This window comes from Otolemur garnettii, unplaced genomic scaffold (genome assembly GCF_000181295.1).
Source record: "Otolemur garnettii isolate 467f Iridium unplaced genomic scaffold, OtoGar3 scaffold00009, whole genome shotgun sequence".
NCBI classification, from domain to species: Eukaryota; Metazoa; Chordata; class Mammalia; order Primates; family Galagidae; genus Otolemur; species Otolemur garnettii.
In genome coordinates, this window is record NW_003852404.1 from 18,941,007 (window position 1) to 18,955,986 (window position 14,980).

General features: G+C 36.6%; 1 pseudogene; it reads right to left on the reverse strand.

Moving 5' to 3' along the window:
• Positions 1–3,884: 3,884 nt before the first annotated feature.
• LOC100964207 lies at positions 3,885–5,931 on the reverse strand (annotated as a pseudogene).
• Between the last annotated feature and the right edge of the window lie 9,049 nt (positions 5,932–14,980).

A 14,980-nucleotide genomic window follows, 5' to 3' on the forward strand; every position in this document is an offset into this window, starting at 1 on the left:
CCCAGGAGTTGGAGGTTGCTGTGAGCTGTAATGCCATGGCACTCTGCCCAGGGGGACAGCTTGAGGCTCTGTCTCAAAAAAAAAAAAAAAAAGAAAAGAAAAGAAAAGAAAAGACAACAGTAAAGGGGGAAAAAGGGAAAAATTAAAAAAGCAACAATGAATAGCTAGTAAGTCCAGGCCTATTATAAACACTTGAGAGTTATGATCTCATTTATTTCAATCCAAGAGCAGGTGTTATCCCCATTTGATGCATAAGAAAACTAAGAAATTAAGATACTCAGCAAATTTCATAGCGGTCATACAGCTAATCAGGTTGTAAATCCAGGTTTATTTGATGTGTCCACTAAGGGCCAGGTATTCATCTAGGCATAACCATGCTAACACAGCTACTGAAGAGTGAAAATAAAATCCATCGTATCAGATTTTACATATTGCTCAGAGCTCAAGGAAGACCACAACAAAGCAGGTGGGCAAAGGGGTTTACTTTGGTGTCTGGGAATGCTGTTGTCATTGTTGCCAGAGTGACAAACAAGAAGCTTTTCAAGGAGAAGGGTGAAATGGGAACAACAGCTTTGCTGAGAATAGGGCATCATATTCTTGACATTGTACATTGTTGAAGAGTCGATGTAAACAGGAAATATCCTAACATCTAAAGTACACCACTATTTGGGGAAATCTAAAGCTGTTCTAATAACCACAGGGAAATACTTCTTTAAAACATTCATTTCTTTAACACTCTTATTGGCCTTCTAGTGAGAATGTGTTCTGGCTCCATTTTTATTAATACTAATAAAAACTAGCATTTATATCGTACTCCTTACAAACATCAAATGCCGTATTTACCACAGTGTTTTCTCCTTCTTTGTAGCACAATTTTAAATGGGCACGAGATTTTCTACTGCACTTAGAATTGACCTTGGTCCATTTAAAGTGATTTGAAGAGCAAAAATAAGCTTTGATGTTATCCAAATCAAATAATTTAGCACAATTACATAACATTAAATAGGCCATAACAATCAGATAAGGTATGCTTATATAAGAGAGAAGAAGAAAATTTCATAATATCTTAATGATAGATATTCCCCAAAAGCCAATAACACTAAGGAAATTATTGTAAACCTTGAGTAAAATAACCCAATACATGAAATACCATAGCAGTAGCTATTCTATAAGAAAACAGTCCCTATTGGGAGATAAAAGAAATAGTGAAAAATGTATTCATTAGGACAACAAATATAGTACACACAGGATAATCTTAATATTAGTTGATTTTAATATCATTTAATTTTTAGCTTTTACTTTACCATCTCACACATGGAAAAATGTTCTGAGTTACTGAATAAAAAATATTTATGTTGAAATGTTTTGTTTCTTCCCCATCACTAAGTGGTGGTGTTGAAATATGAGCACAACAGCTAGAATCTAGATGTATGTTGAGTGTAGTATCAAGAGAACTTTCTGTTGAATTCTATGTAGAATGTAAGAAGGGAACTGTCAGGAATGACCCCAAGAACTTTAACTGAAGAACTGGAAAGAAGAGAAAAATTGCAGGAGAAATATATCTGAGGGTGAAAATAAGAAGTTTGACTTTGTATGTGCAAGTTTAGGGTAACTATTAAAGGTCTACACAGAGAGATAGAAAATGTATATTTGATATAGTATTGGATATTTGAGTCTAATTATGAAGTTCAATATGTAAGTACATTTTTATTTGTGTGGTATGAGCTAACACATGGTATTTAAAGCCATACTTAATATCAAAAGATTGGATAAAATTATAAGGTATAAGCTGAGTGAAAAGATCTAAGGATTGAACACTGAGATAATGCAGAATTATTAGGAGATGAGGAGTTGAGGAGCATGAGAAGTTAAAGGTAGCAGCAAATTATTTGATAATCCTCCCAATGATTGATGGGCTTATTTCCTCTCCCTTTAAATTTGTACCTGCTTTGACCATCCAGTAAGTCATCACTGAATGTTGTCCAAAGGTTCTTGGAAACAGACTCTAACAAATACAATATATGATATAACAAAATTAATTTTACCACAGGCTAACTAATATTAAAAAAACATGGTATGGTATACTTAAAATTATGCTTCCAAGAACCCATCAACAATGTTAAGTGAGGACTTATGCCAGTTCCCAGCCTAGGCTATAAGAAGCTGGTAGCTTCCACCTTGATCTCTTGGATCCTGAATGTCCTTGAATGAAGTTTGATTACCTCGGTGAGGAGATCACCAGAAGAAATCCTAAATTTCTTTGCTTATGGAGAGGGTTCCTGCTGAGCCCCGTCTTTCAGCTAATCTCAAGACATCAGGCGCATGACTAAGATTCCATGGAAGCCTCCAGACAAGGTCAGTCACCATCTAAATGAGATCAAGTGACCCCATTCAATTCTACATAGAGTCCAAGCATTATCCTACTCAAGCCCTGCCCTAAATCCAAGTCCAAGAAAATTTATGTATAATAAAGTTTGGGAGTAGTGGCTTAAAAAATAGGAATAAGAAGAGACCATCAAAAGAAAAAGAAATAAAAGAATCCAGTTAGGTGGAAGAAAATCAAGAGATAGCTGAATTCCAAAAGCCAAGTGTAAAGGATTCAAGAATGAGGAAGTTATGAATCATATCAAACATTGCTGAGTAGGATAAGAACTGAGAACTGAGCATTGTGTTTAGCAATGTGGAGGTCATTGGTGACACCAACAAGAGCTCTTTCAGTAGAAATTTTGAGGAAAAATCTTACTTGGATTAGAGTCAAAGAAGAATGAGAAAAAAGGACTTGGAGGCAGAGAATTAGGAAAACACTTGAGAAATCTTGTCTAAGAAAAGGCCACTGAAACGGACATAGCTAGATAGCCATGTGGGCTCAAGGGAGTTATTTATTTTTATAAGATTGGATAAGTACAGAATATTCCTATGCTGTTGGGCATGTCTTGGCAGGAAGGAGAAAATTAATAATCAAGCAGGTAATTGGAAGAATTAGGAAACAATTGTCCATTAGTTAGGAAATGAATAGGCCAAGTACATAAGAAAAGTGTGACCTCCTTAGATAATAGTATATCTTAGATAAAAAAAAAAGTGTATACTTAGATAAAAGTATATACATTTTACCCATCCATACTAACAGGAGGAAAGGTCAGTGCACATAGGTAAGAAATTTCAGTGACATAGTAGTGGGTCCATGTGGTATTTCTTTTACAAAGTGTGGTGTTGGCATAGACCAGACCTGTGGATCATTGGAATACAAGAGTTTGCTCTAGACAATTATAGAATGCAAGTTTTTTTTTTTTTAAAACATTTTTTTTTTTTTGGCCCGGGGCTGGGTTTGAATCCGCCACCTCTGGCATATGGGGCTGGTGCCCTACTCCTTTGAGCCTCAGGCGCTGCCCTAGAATGCAAGTTTTAATATACATTTTACAACAGAGACATAGGAGAGAAAAGAATTATGTTGAGTCCTACCACTTACACTCTTCAACAAAATAAATTCTAAGTCGTTTTTTTTTCTTTACATATTCATGTGTTTATTAGGTTTCCACTTTTTGCCTTCACAAAATTAAAAAGGCTTAAAATTTAATAACAATAACAATATTTAAGATAAGGACTAAAAACAAAAGCCTCGTAAAGAATGAACGAAGATAAATACATTCAGAAATCAGATGATTGCTGCATCAAAATATTATGCAATAATAATAATGATGCAAAGAAATTAACATTTGCATTGTCAAATAAGAGTATGTCTATCATAGAATGCTTTGACTCTAAAATTCATTAAGGAGTCATCAGTTAACTTCTTTTATTTCTTTTCCAAAGTCTCAAAAAATAGACAACTAACATTTATAAATAAAAGTAAAAGATAATTTCAAAAAAATAGATCATGCCAAATCTTATAGACAATAGAAAAAGGGGAAATACTTCAAAATCATTCTACTTAATCTGGATAAATTTTTTCCCGCAAATTCTGAATGTTTATTTACAGGAAAGTCAGGAGCAGCAGGAACAGAGAGGGCTGCAGGGGAGGTGGGGTGGCAGTGAAGCCAGGTGTCTGAGTAGATGGCACTAGCTGGGCAGAGGGAGCATAGGGTCCCAGCTGTGAAGGGAGATTGCTTTCTCTTCAAACTCTGCTGAGGCCCCCAAGAACGCCAAGCAAAGACTTTCAGGAGCTCCACCAGGCATGCATGGGTCCTTGTAGAGCTTTTCTCTAAAGCCAAGTACTTCAGCGGGGCCAGCTCCTTGTGTCGATTTAGCTGCTGTTCCAGGATGCGGATGCAGAACATGGCCTGAGAGCAGTAGCTGAGGTACAGGTCTTCATCCTCGGCAACAGGGTTACCTGGTTCTCCTGGTACCACTGCTGCTTCGTCTGCAGCTCCTGGGCCTCCTTCTCAAGGCGGACCTGGATGAGGTTGGCCTCGTGGATGAGTCACTGCTGGAAGTCACTGAGGCGCTTGTTCTTGAGGCTCATGGCCTGCCAGCGTGTCAGCTCCTCTCCCGGTGGGAGCTGCACCAGGAGCAGGGCCAGGTAATCCAGCTGGGTCTCCACCTGCCGCAGGTGCTCCTCGTGCATTACCCGCTTCATGGCCTCCCGGTACTTCTTGCTCTTCTTGTTCCACCTGGTGTCATAGATGGAGATGGTCAGTGCGTGCGCCGCCTCCTCTTCCTCTCGCAGCTTCCGGATCCCCAGCACCTCCAGCTCCGACTCCCGGGCCTGATGTGTGGACACCTTCTCCTCACCCTTCAGCTGCATCAGGGTCTGGTACTGGTACAGAAGCTTCCTTGGTGTGCTCCATGGTTCTACCTCGTAACTGATACACATGTCGGGTGTCACGATGATCTTGTCGCCTTTGCGGTCCACCTCAGTGCGCTGCAGGAACCCCCGCTTGGAGGCGGTGACGTGGTCCTCGCGCAGTGGCAGTGCAGCAGGATGGGCTCCTCCCTGATTGCAAACGCGAGCTCTGCTACATCCTCGGCCTCAGGTTTCTCGGGGTTGCGGAAGAACCGCTCGGTGATTTTCACCATGGGCCGGGGATGTGAGTCTGCACTGTTCTGACCAATCCAGATTAACTTTATTTAAAAGTTAAATAGTTTAAAATCAAACAATGATTTAAAAAACAAAAATGCTAGACTAATAGATCTCATAGTGAGGAAAACTTTCGTTAAGTTATGAGTGATGCAATGAAAGTGGAAAAGCAGAGCAGGAAATTATGTGTGTATGAGTATACTTCTTTGGTATATAATTGCTCAAATGCAGAATTTTCAACTACTCAACTTCTGTAGCTTAAGGTTCTGCCTGCTCCTCATTTTCTGGTTCACAAATCTATAAAATGTTTGACGGTACGATTTACTCTCCTCAACGTCACTGCTATCCAGGAACTGATGTTTTCTCTCTGTTCTCTGAAATACAGGTGCATTTTAGTTTGTTTTCTGTTGCTGTAACAGAATACCACGTACTGACACTTTACTCAGCTCATGGTTTGTGGGGCTGGGAAGTCCAAGAGTGTGTCACTGGCATCCTGTAGGGCTTTCTGGCCATGCATTACAAGGCAAAGGGCATCATTATCCAACAGAAAAAACCATATGAGTCAGCTCAGGTGTTTCTTCCTCCACCAGTCCCATGGTGGGGGCATCACCCCAATGGCCTTATTTAATCCTAATCACCTTCGGAAGGCCCCACCTCTAATATAGCATATTAACTTGGGGACTATGTTTGCCACACATAAAATTTGGGGGACACACTCAAACTATACCAGCGTTAGAAGAAATTATTTAAATTATCTTAGATTTGGAATCTAGATAAAAGAGGAAAAAGAGAGAAGAAAGGAGAGAGAACCACTCCCTGGTTCTCACCTCCAATACAAAAGCATTAATGTTATGCCCTTTGGAATTTATGTACCACACTTCGCTCTCACTCTTCCCAAATATGTGAGGTGTTACCATTAAAGGTGTTACGTCTTTCATTCATTCCTCATTGTATGAAAAAAAAAGTCAAGGAGTAAAATACAAATAAATAATATTTTTTGGAGTGGTGGAATTAATGGCTAAAGTTTCTATTTTTATGACTTTCTATACTCCTTTTTTAACTTTTAAAATTCAGAATAAACAATAGGTGATCATTTAATCAGTACAAATCCCTTAAGAATATACAGTTAATGATTATAGCTGTTAGTTAAATAAAAACATTGTATCTATTCCTATTGTACTTTCTCGTATTAATCTTTCATTTACATTTGGATTGCCAGTGATTGTGATCTACCTGGAGTCAGAGCCAGATTGAATATTGGGTCCACTGCACATCAATTTTGTGTACTCATCTGGTAAAATGGAAATAATTATGCCACGGATTCCAACAAATGTGAGAAGATAAAATGAGACAATGTAATATAAATATCTTAAGAAGTACAGGATACCATGAAATGTGTCTTTTGTTTGTTTTTACAATAAAATATTAACCAAGAAAAACTGTAGATGTCATTTATAAGCCAAGTTTATTAGCCTTTTCTTAGAGTAAAATCCAATTTGCGGATCTTGTTCCAAAGGCAAATATGAAAATCAGAAATGTCTAGAATGGAATTGAGTATATTTACAATTTTAAGTTGTTAACAAAGCTTGTTATAGGCTAAAGATACAAAGCCCTCAGAACTTTCCTAATGAAGGATAAAAGATCAGTGTTTTATTTTTATAAGAATAATACATAAGTAAAAAATATATATCAACTACTGTTTCCAAATATCTAATCATACCTCAGTCAACAAAATCAAATGTTTGTTTGGCTAAATTTAAACATAATAACTCAAAAATAATGGTAAACATTTATGTATATGTATTACTATGAATAAGTTTAAGGTTTACCACCCAATATTTAAGTTTATATTAAATTTTAGTTTTTAATATTGAAATTATAATACTCAATACAAGAAAAAACTTCAAAAATTGGGAAAAAATCACTTAGTACCACCATTATAACCTAAATATCATTTACTATTAACTTTTTTTCCATTACACACACATACACACATGCACATATGTTGACATCATGGTAACCATATTAAACAATTTTGTATATATATTTTTACTTAAGTCATAAACTCTTTCATGTGTATATATCTATTAGGTTTTTAATTTAGGGTTAAGTATAGCACAATGTGAAGGATTTTTCTCCCCTCAAATGTAAACCTACTGGATAATAACCCACAGAACTTCCTTATCAAGAAGACCTGTTAAAAATAAATATCCCAAGGTAAACGACAGAGTGATTTTCAGAAATACAACACAAATTCCAAACATGCACAACTGGATGTTTGGAAAGTGATGTTATTAGGGTATTTCCATTCCCTTCCACAGTGTCCCCAAAGCCTAGTGAAGAATAGGGATGTCCACAAATGTTACTTGGTTCTTTTTAAACTACTGAATCTTGGTCAGTTCCAATGAGGAAGGTTGGGAGAGATCTTTTCATTTTTACAATTTACAAAAGGTTAGTGCTGCAATTTCTTGCATTCATTTTCTTAGACCCCAAATTTCAATGAAACTCTCACTTTCCCTTTATGATAATGCTTCTTTTCTTTTAATTTCAAAAAATTTAGGGGGATCCCAGTGTTTTTTGCTAAATAGGTAAATATTTTCCTTACTTGAATAATAAATTAATGTTCATTTACTGGAACTTTTTATTTTATAAACTTTTTTTAACTTTTTGACTCTTTTGTAATAATAGGTAGCTGAAAACACAAACATATTGTGCAGCTGTACAAAAATATTTTCTTCTTTCATATACTCCCTAAGCATTTTTCTATTTCTAGATTAAATTTTTTTTCTTTGAAAACTTTTTTCCAAAAGCTAAAACATAAACATACATATAAGCCTAGGTGTGCATCAGATCTGTGTCATCAATCTCACTCTTATACCTTCACAGCTTGTCCTCTGGAAAGTCTTCAGGGGCAAGAACATGACTGGAGCTGTCATCTCATATAACAGTGACTTTTTATGGAATACTTCCTGAATGACCTGCCCAAGGTTGTTTTATAGTCAACCTTAAAAAAAAAAACCTAGGAGTATATTAAAAAAAAAAAAAAAACTATAAAAGGTTTAGCATAGTAAATACATAAATCAGTTACATAGTTGTTTATTATCATGATCAAGCATTAAACGTACTGTACACAATTGTATGTGCTATATACTTTTATATGACTGGCAGTGCAATAAGTTTACTTACACCAGTTATCACCATGAACATGTGAGTAATGAATTGTGCTCTAACTTTAAGATAGCCTGATGCCATGAGGTGATAAGAATTTTCCATTATAATTTTATGAGACCACTGTTATATACGACTGCCTTCATTGACTGAAAAGTCATTGTGCGGCATGTGACTGTGTTTTCACAGCATATACAATATTTTAGGTATTGTAAATAATCTAGAGATAATAAAATACACAGTAGAATCTGTGTAGACTATAAATACTATGCCCTTTTGTCATGTAAGGGGCCTGAGCATCTGCAGATGTGTCTGTGGGGGTCCTATAACCAATTCCCTGAGGATACCAAGAGATGACTACACAAAAATAAGAATCATTACCAGCATTGTAAGTCCATCAAGCTTTATTTTGAATCTCTATTACAATCTGAAAGAAAAAGTACATATGTATGTGTGTGTGTGTGTATACACTTATATATTTAAATATTCCTCACTTTTGCCATATGTGGGAGGGCAAATTGTTTCCACGTTTTTCACTGTGGAAATTGAGCCCTCAATGGTTAAATAATTGTCAACAAACAACATAGGCAATATATGGCAGAGCTGGGCATCAAACCAGGCAAAGTAGCTTCAAAATCTTTACTCTCAAGCACAATGCTATATGCACATTCTTCTTCTTTTACACAAACTAGTAATGAGTCAGGGAGACTGAATACGTTATTCAATATTGCATAGCAAGTAGTAAAGCTAGATTTCAAACTCAAAGCCAACACCCCTTCCATTTGCCCACTTAATCATCTCACTACATTATCCCTGTGGATAATTAGAATTCCAAAGGTTGTGAAGGAAAATTATAACCCAGTAAGGGTTGGGGAAATATACTATGAGAAGGCGTGCTCATCTGGTCCCAGGAAACACATGATGTAATTTAAAGTACTACTGATAAAGAACTACATGGCCTGAGTGGCTAATGACAGCAAAGCACAGAATATAATGATTTTTAAAATGTAGCCTTTAATTTTTAACATAAGGCAAATATACAGTCCAATGAATATCTCTGAGACTACAGATGGGTACACAATGGTGGTAAGATACATCTTTTTCAGCATGACCAAATCGAAACAAAAATTAGATTTAATAAAAATGATGAAGAAGGAGGGATTGGAATTGAGATTCTTCTGTGAAGCGGGGTGGGGGGCTGACAAGACTTCTAGTTAAGAGTAAGAAGGACGTGAGCGACACAACTGTGTGAACAAATTACAGGCTCCAACAGGGATGGAAGGAAGATACCTGCCGTTTCTAAGGAAGAAAACCAAAATGAGCCAGAGACGAGATAGAGTGGGAGAAGCTTCCACATATTGGACAGTCCATTAGTTCCTAGTATTCTAAAAGACACTCCCTTTTACTTGCCTTTTCTTTTTTAGCATTTACATAATTGACAAACATTATTATGTGCCAGACCTGGCATTTGAGATGCTTAATGAGGCATGTAACTTAGCCACTAGGAAAAAATCTTCCCCCCAAAAAGTCAGAGTAAAGACACTTGTCACCCTATGATAAAAAACTCAGCACAAAATGTTAAACAGATGCATATTTAACATTTAAATAATTTAATTGAATGAATGTATTTGAATAGCAAATGCTACACAGTGGTAGTATATTGGCTTAGCCTAGGGTCCCGGCTGGAATGATTGCCCAGCCTGTAGAAAACTCCTAGCGGAACTTATGGACGACTATACTTACTAAATCCTGTGGCATTGTTACTCCTGCTAATAATAGGGACAATGATTTTGGACAGACTATGGATGTCATAGGAAGACACTAAACACATTAATTGCTCTGTAACCTTGAGCAAACCTCTCAACTCCCCTGAGACTGCTCCTTCTTCTTCTTCTTTTTTTTTTTTTTTTTTTTTTTGAGATAGAGTCTCACCCAGTTACCCTGGGTAGAATGCAATGGTATCACATCTCACAGCAACCTCAAACTGTTGGGCTCTTGTCTCAGCCTCCAAAGTAGTTGGGACTGCACACGCCTACCGCAACACCTAGCTTTTTATTATTATCATTTTTAGGCTGGTCTCCAACTCCTGAGCTCATGCATTCCATCTGCCTCTGTCTTCCACTCTGCAAGGATTACAGGCTTGAAGCCACTAATTGTGATAAGGGTGGATCTTGAGTATGAATATGTTTCCATGTGACACATCACCATATTCTCTAGCACTAACAATGGTCAAATAGAAGTGAGATGACACATATCTGGGGCTCTATAAGACGAAAATCAGATGGAAAGTCAACTGGATGCTAGTTCACAGAGTCCCTGAGCCATCATTGTCATATTTGTTTGTTTTACTTAAAATCTCTATATTGTTAATTCTGCACCATGTTCTATCCCAGGGGCTTTGCAGATATTCCCTCATTTAATCCTTTATAAAAATTTATGTGTGCTACATTTTACATTCTGATGCGTGACTATTGGGCTTATAATTTTGTTATAAGATTATAACATCCATCCTGCATGCCAAAGATAAGATACCACCAACTAGTTGCAAAGGCATTAAGTTTCTAAATTCTAGGTGTCTGAAAACAGCATTGGGTCTATGGTTTTGTTCAATAATCATTTTAAATCTAAAGACAAAGGTGGAATTTTACCCAGTTGAAAATAGACACAATACAATATGCATACTCTCAGACACTATAAGGTGCTAAGTAAAGCCTTGGGTTAAAGGTCAAGAACTTGAATACTTTATTATCCATTGTATGAGGTCTGACAATTAAGTTCACAAACGCATCCTAAAGGAAGTGCTATACCCCTCATTGGTAAATACTACTACCATCTCTCCCCTTGGAAAGCTATGCACTAATGCCAGTCCTCGTCCATCCTTTATAGCAATTTTGGAACTCTTTTTCTGGAATGGGCATCAGAGCTGCCCTTGTATTACCCTCGATGTCCTAAATGTCATCAAAATGTCTTCCTTTTAATGTTTCCTTTATCTTTGGATAAAGAAAAAAGTCACCGGAGGCCAGATTAGGTGATGAGGGAGGGTGTCCCAGTACAGTTATTTGTTTACTGGTTGAAAATTCCCTCCCAGACAGTGTTTCCCCGTGAGCGCCTTTGGGACTCTTTTTGCACACTCCTTTCTCTTGCCAAGATTTTCAGTTAAGATTTTTCTAACTGTTTCTATCAATGTTTGCTTGGTCTGTTATGCTTCTCACAGTCAGCCGACAATTTTACCACACAATTCGATGAATTTTTGCAATGTTTTCATCAGTTCTGCTCATTACTGGCTGCCTTGACCTTTTTTCATCAGTGATACTTTTTCTCTTCTCAGAAAATGTTTCCTTCCTGTGTACCCTGCCGTTTTCTTTGTGACATTTCCCTATAAACTTGGACTAATATATATGCCCTGGATTGTACTTCCACTCATGCCACATTTTACGAGAAATGTAAGGTTTGTTCTTTGCTCTAATTCAAGCTCTCATATTCTATCTGTGGCACACAAAAACATGCAACAACTATAACGAACGCTACTTGGCAAGACACTGTCACATGTCCACACAAAGCTGTGTGACCCTGACACACGAAGGTTATGAGACCTTACTGTGGTGTTTGTATAGTGCCTTGATGTAAGCACACAGTGGCAAGTTCACAAAATTTTCACACCTCGTATATAGAATTACATCCTATCTAAGTGGACAAAACCTACCAGACAGGAACAGAGTAAATTTGTTATTGTATTAATGGACAATTGGATTTATTCCACAGGCCATTCATCAGAAATATAGCCGGGGAATATGAATTTGCAGGATCTCAGGAAATATACCTCACAGCATGGCTCCAAATCTGCTCTGTGACCTTAGTCAATTCTCTCAAACTTCCCTGTTGCTTCTCTTGTAAAACACCATATGCCCAGAGAGAATCTCAGGAATACAAACTGGGATTGCATTAAGAAGTCTCCAAACGTCTCAGTTTACAGTGACTTCCAGGGAGAGGCTAGTCAGCATAGGATGGGCTATGATTTGGCAAAAATAACAACCCCCAGATCTCAGCAGCTTGACACAGCAAAGATTTACTTCCTTCTCATGCCACAAGGAGCCAATGGTTCTCCTTCTTGTTTTACAACTCAGGGATCTCCTTGCTTCTGTCTCGCAGTGTTGCTACTTTAAAGCCTTGGTTTACTGCTTTATAGATGACAGGGATTACTGACAACTTATCCTCCTTCACTCAAATTTCCAAGACTGGAAGACAAACATCACCTGGATGAAAGTCCTGCTTTTATCACATTTCCCCAACATAGCCAAAGGGGGTGCTAGAAAATGCTGGCAAGCACATGGGATATTTGATAACTGCTATGATCTCTTCTAGAATAGGTGAATGAGTATGCTTAGGATAATATAACTAACACATACCAGATTAAAGTCTAGACCTCAGCAATTCTAGCTCCCATTTCAGTGCTCCCTCCAGGTAACAAGTATTAACCTACTAATGTAGCCAAGGGCTTTGAAATTGGTGAAGGGGCAATTCTTTGTCATTAAAATTACTTGCATTTTACTGTGATTTCTTACAGAAAAAGGTAAAGCTTCTTCATCCAATTTAGAAATATGTACCCACAATTAGTTTTCTAGCAGGGTTACAAAAATCTGCCTACATTTCACTGTTAGACATTATTCTAGAATCTCTATCTCAAAAGCTAGTGTACTATGATTCTTGCTTCAAAAGACTTTATCAAAGAAAAAAGCCAGACTAACTCTACTTAGTATTCTATCTTCTCTAAGGGAAGGGAGAGTTTGTAGAGTTGAGAATCTCTTTGTATTAATAGAATGGACTAATAAGTTGAGCTACAGAGTACGGAGATTCTTCATAGAGGTATTTGAAAAGGTTTCTGAAACTTTCTTGGATACGATTTAGATTTTTAGATCCTTTCTTCAAAGCCAGGATGAAGGAACAAATCCCATTGTGTTTTGGTGGTTGCCTGCTTTTTCTCAAGCCTTCTTGGCTCTAGTGGTTTATGTTTGAAGCCAGAGAAGCAATTCTGTCTATTGGACACTTTAAGAAAATGTGGTCATCCAAAATCTGGGTTATAATAAAATCCCAAGTTGATCCCATGACTTGGCTAAACCTTTAATTATTTGTAAGAGTAAAGCTTTTTACATAACTACCATCAAGGATTAAAAAGAACAAGGGAATATGTAGTTGCTTTTTATTTCATCATATTGGAGTAATGGGAAGATCTTTCTTTAAAAAAAAAAAAAAAGTTCCTTATCCTTTCATTAATCTAACCAGAGGCAAGCGCATACCTACAGTGAATGTCATCAACTCTTTCCATCTCCCATAGTTCTTCGCTAGTGTATTTTTTTTTTCATCTTGATGATCACTGCAACTCTGGAAGGCGGCTTGCAGTAAGTTTATGAGCTACCTCTTACACTCTAGTAAAATGTCAGTTACTACTTCCTACTTTGATTTCTTTCAAGACAAGAAAATTCAATACAAAGACACTGAACTTTTCGTGCTCAAGTTTGCTTCCTGATACCCCAAAAGAAATAGTTTTGTCAATCTATCTTCCAAGGGATATACTGAAATCTACAATGTGTATTCATTTTCTAAATAGACTGTTCCCATTTTTATTCCATTTGAAAAATACCACCACTTACTTTGGCTAATTTGAGATAATAAAATTGGGATTTGCTGGCAATAAAAACTTGAACTTTATCGACTGCATTTTATTTGCTTACTTATATTGCTCCATGACAAGAAGGAATTTCAGGTTGAAGTCTTTGAATTTCTTATTCCAAACCTAGGGTCTGGATCACTTTTGAGAAAATAAAACAAAATGCCCTTAATGGATCAATAGGCAGTTCTTGGTCTATAGAGAAAATACTAATGTCCAAGAAATTTACATTTCTTTTCATTTACAAGAAGTAGGAAATTATTAAATGAACATGTTTACCAGCATAACTAGTTCTGTTTCCTTCAAGATAAATTTAAAATGTACAAGATCAAAATTAGTTTAAAAATTGGCATAGTGTCATACTAGAGATAAAAAGTATGTATAATTCTGAGATAACCAAACCAACCTAAACTAATGCAATGTTAAAGGTGAAAAGACCATTGAGATCTTCAAATTTTTTCCATTTGAGGAAAGTTAAGCCCTGAAAGGAGAAGCTCCCAGAGGCACACTACAAATTCATCACAGAATCTGACCCCGAATCTGGGCAGTTGGAAGACAAGGTCATTGCTTTCTTTACAATTCCGTTTATTTCAGTATATGTGAAGACTTTATGCACATGTATGCCAGATGTTGTTAATTTTAATTTATGTCACCACATAAGGTATTAATAAACAACTCTCAGCAAAAATATTCAAGTGGGCTTAGAAGACAACACTTTGAGGATTCAGCTTTTAAAAATACAAATACAAAATATTTATTGTGCTCGAATGGCCATTGGAAGACACATAGTCAAGAGGTAATCTGCCCTTGGCTTCTAAGTGGTAAATGTTAAATTCTCCAGCGTTTGCAAACAAATTTATTTACCAATTACAAATTCTACAGACATACATTGATGAGCAGAATATTCATGTTTATTAGTATTTTCTTGTGATGCTGAGATCATAGAAGAACATTCTGATAATGTCCTTAACTTTATATGCCTAATTTTGATATATGTCCTATATTTATAACTATAAGACTTTGGCATAATCTTAAACAGATGGTGGGATATTTGGTAATGTCCATGAGTAAAATTCAACAATATCTGAAGCCAGAGTTTTGTGAATTCACCAATAGCAGCACTTTTCAGTTTA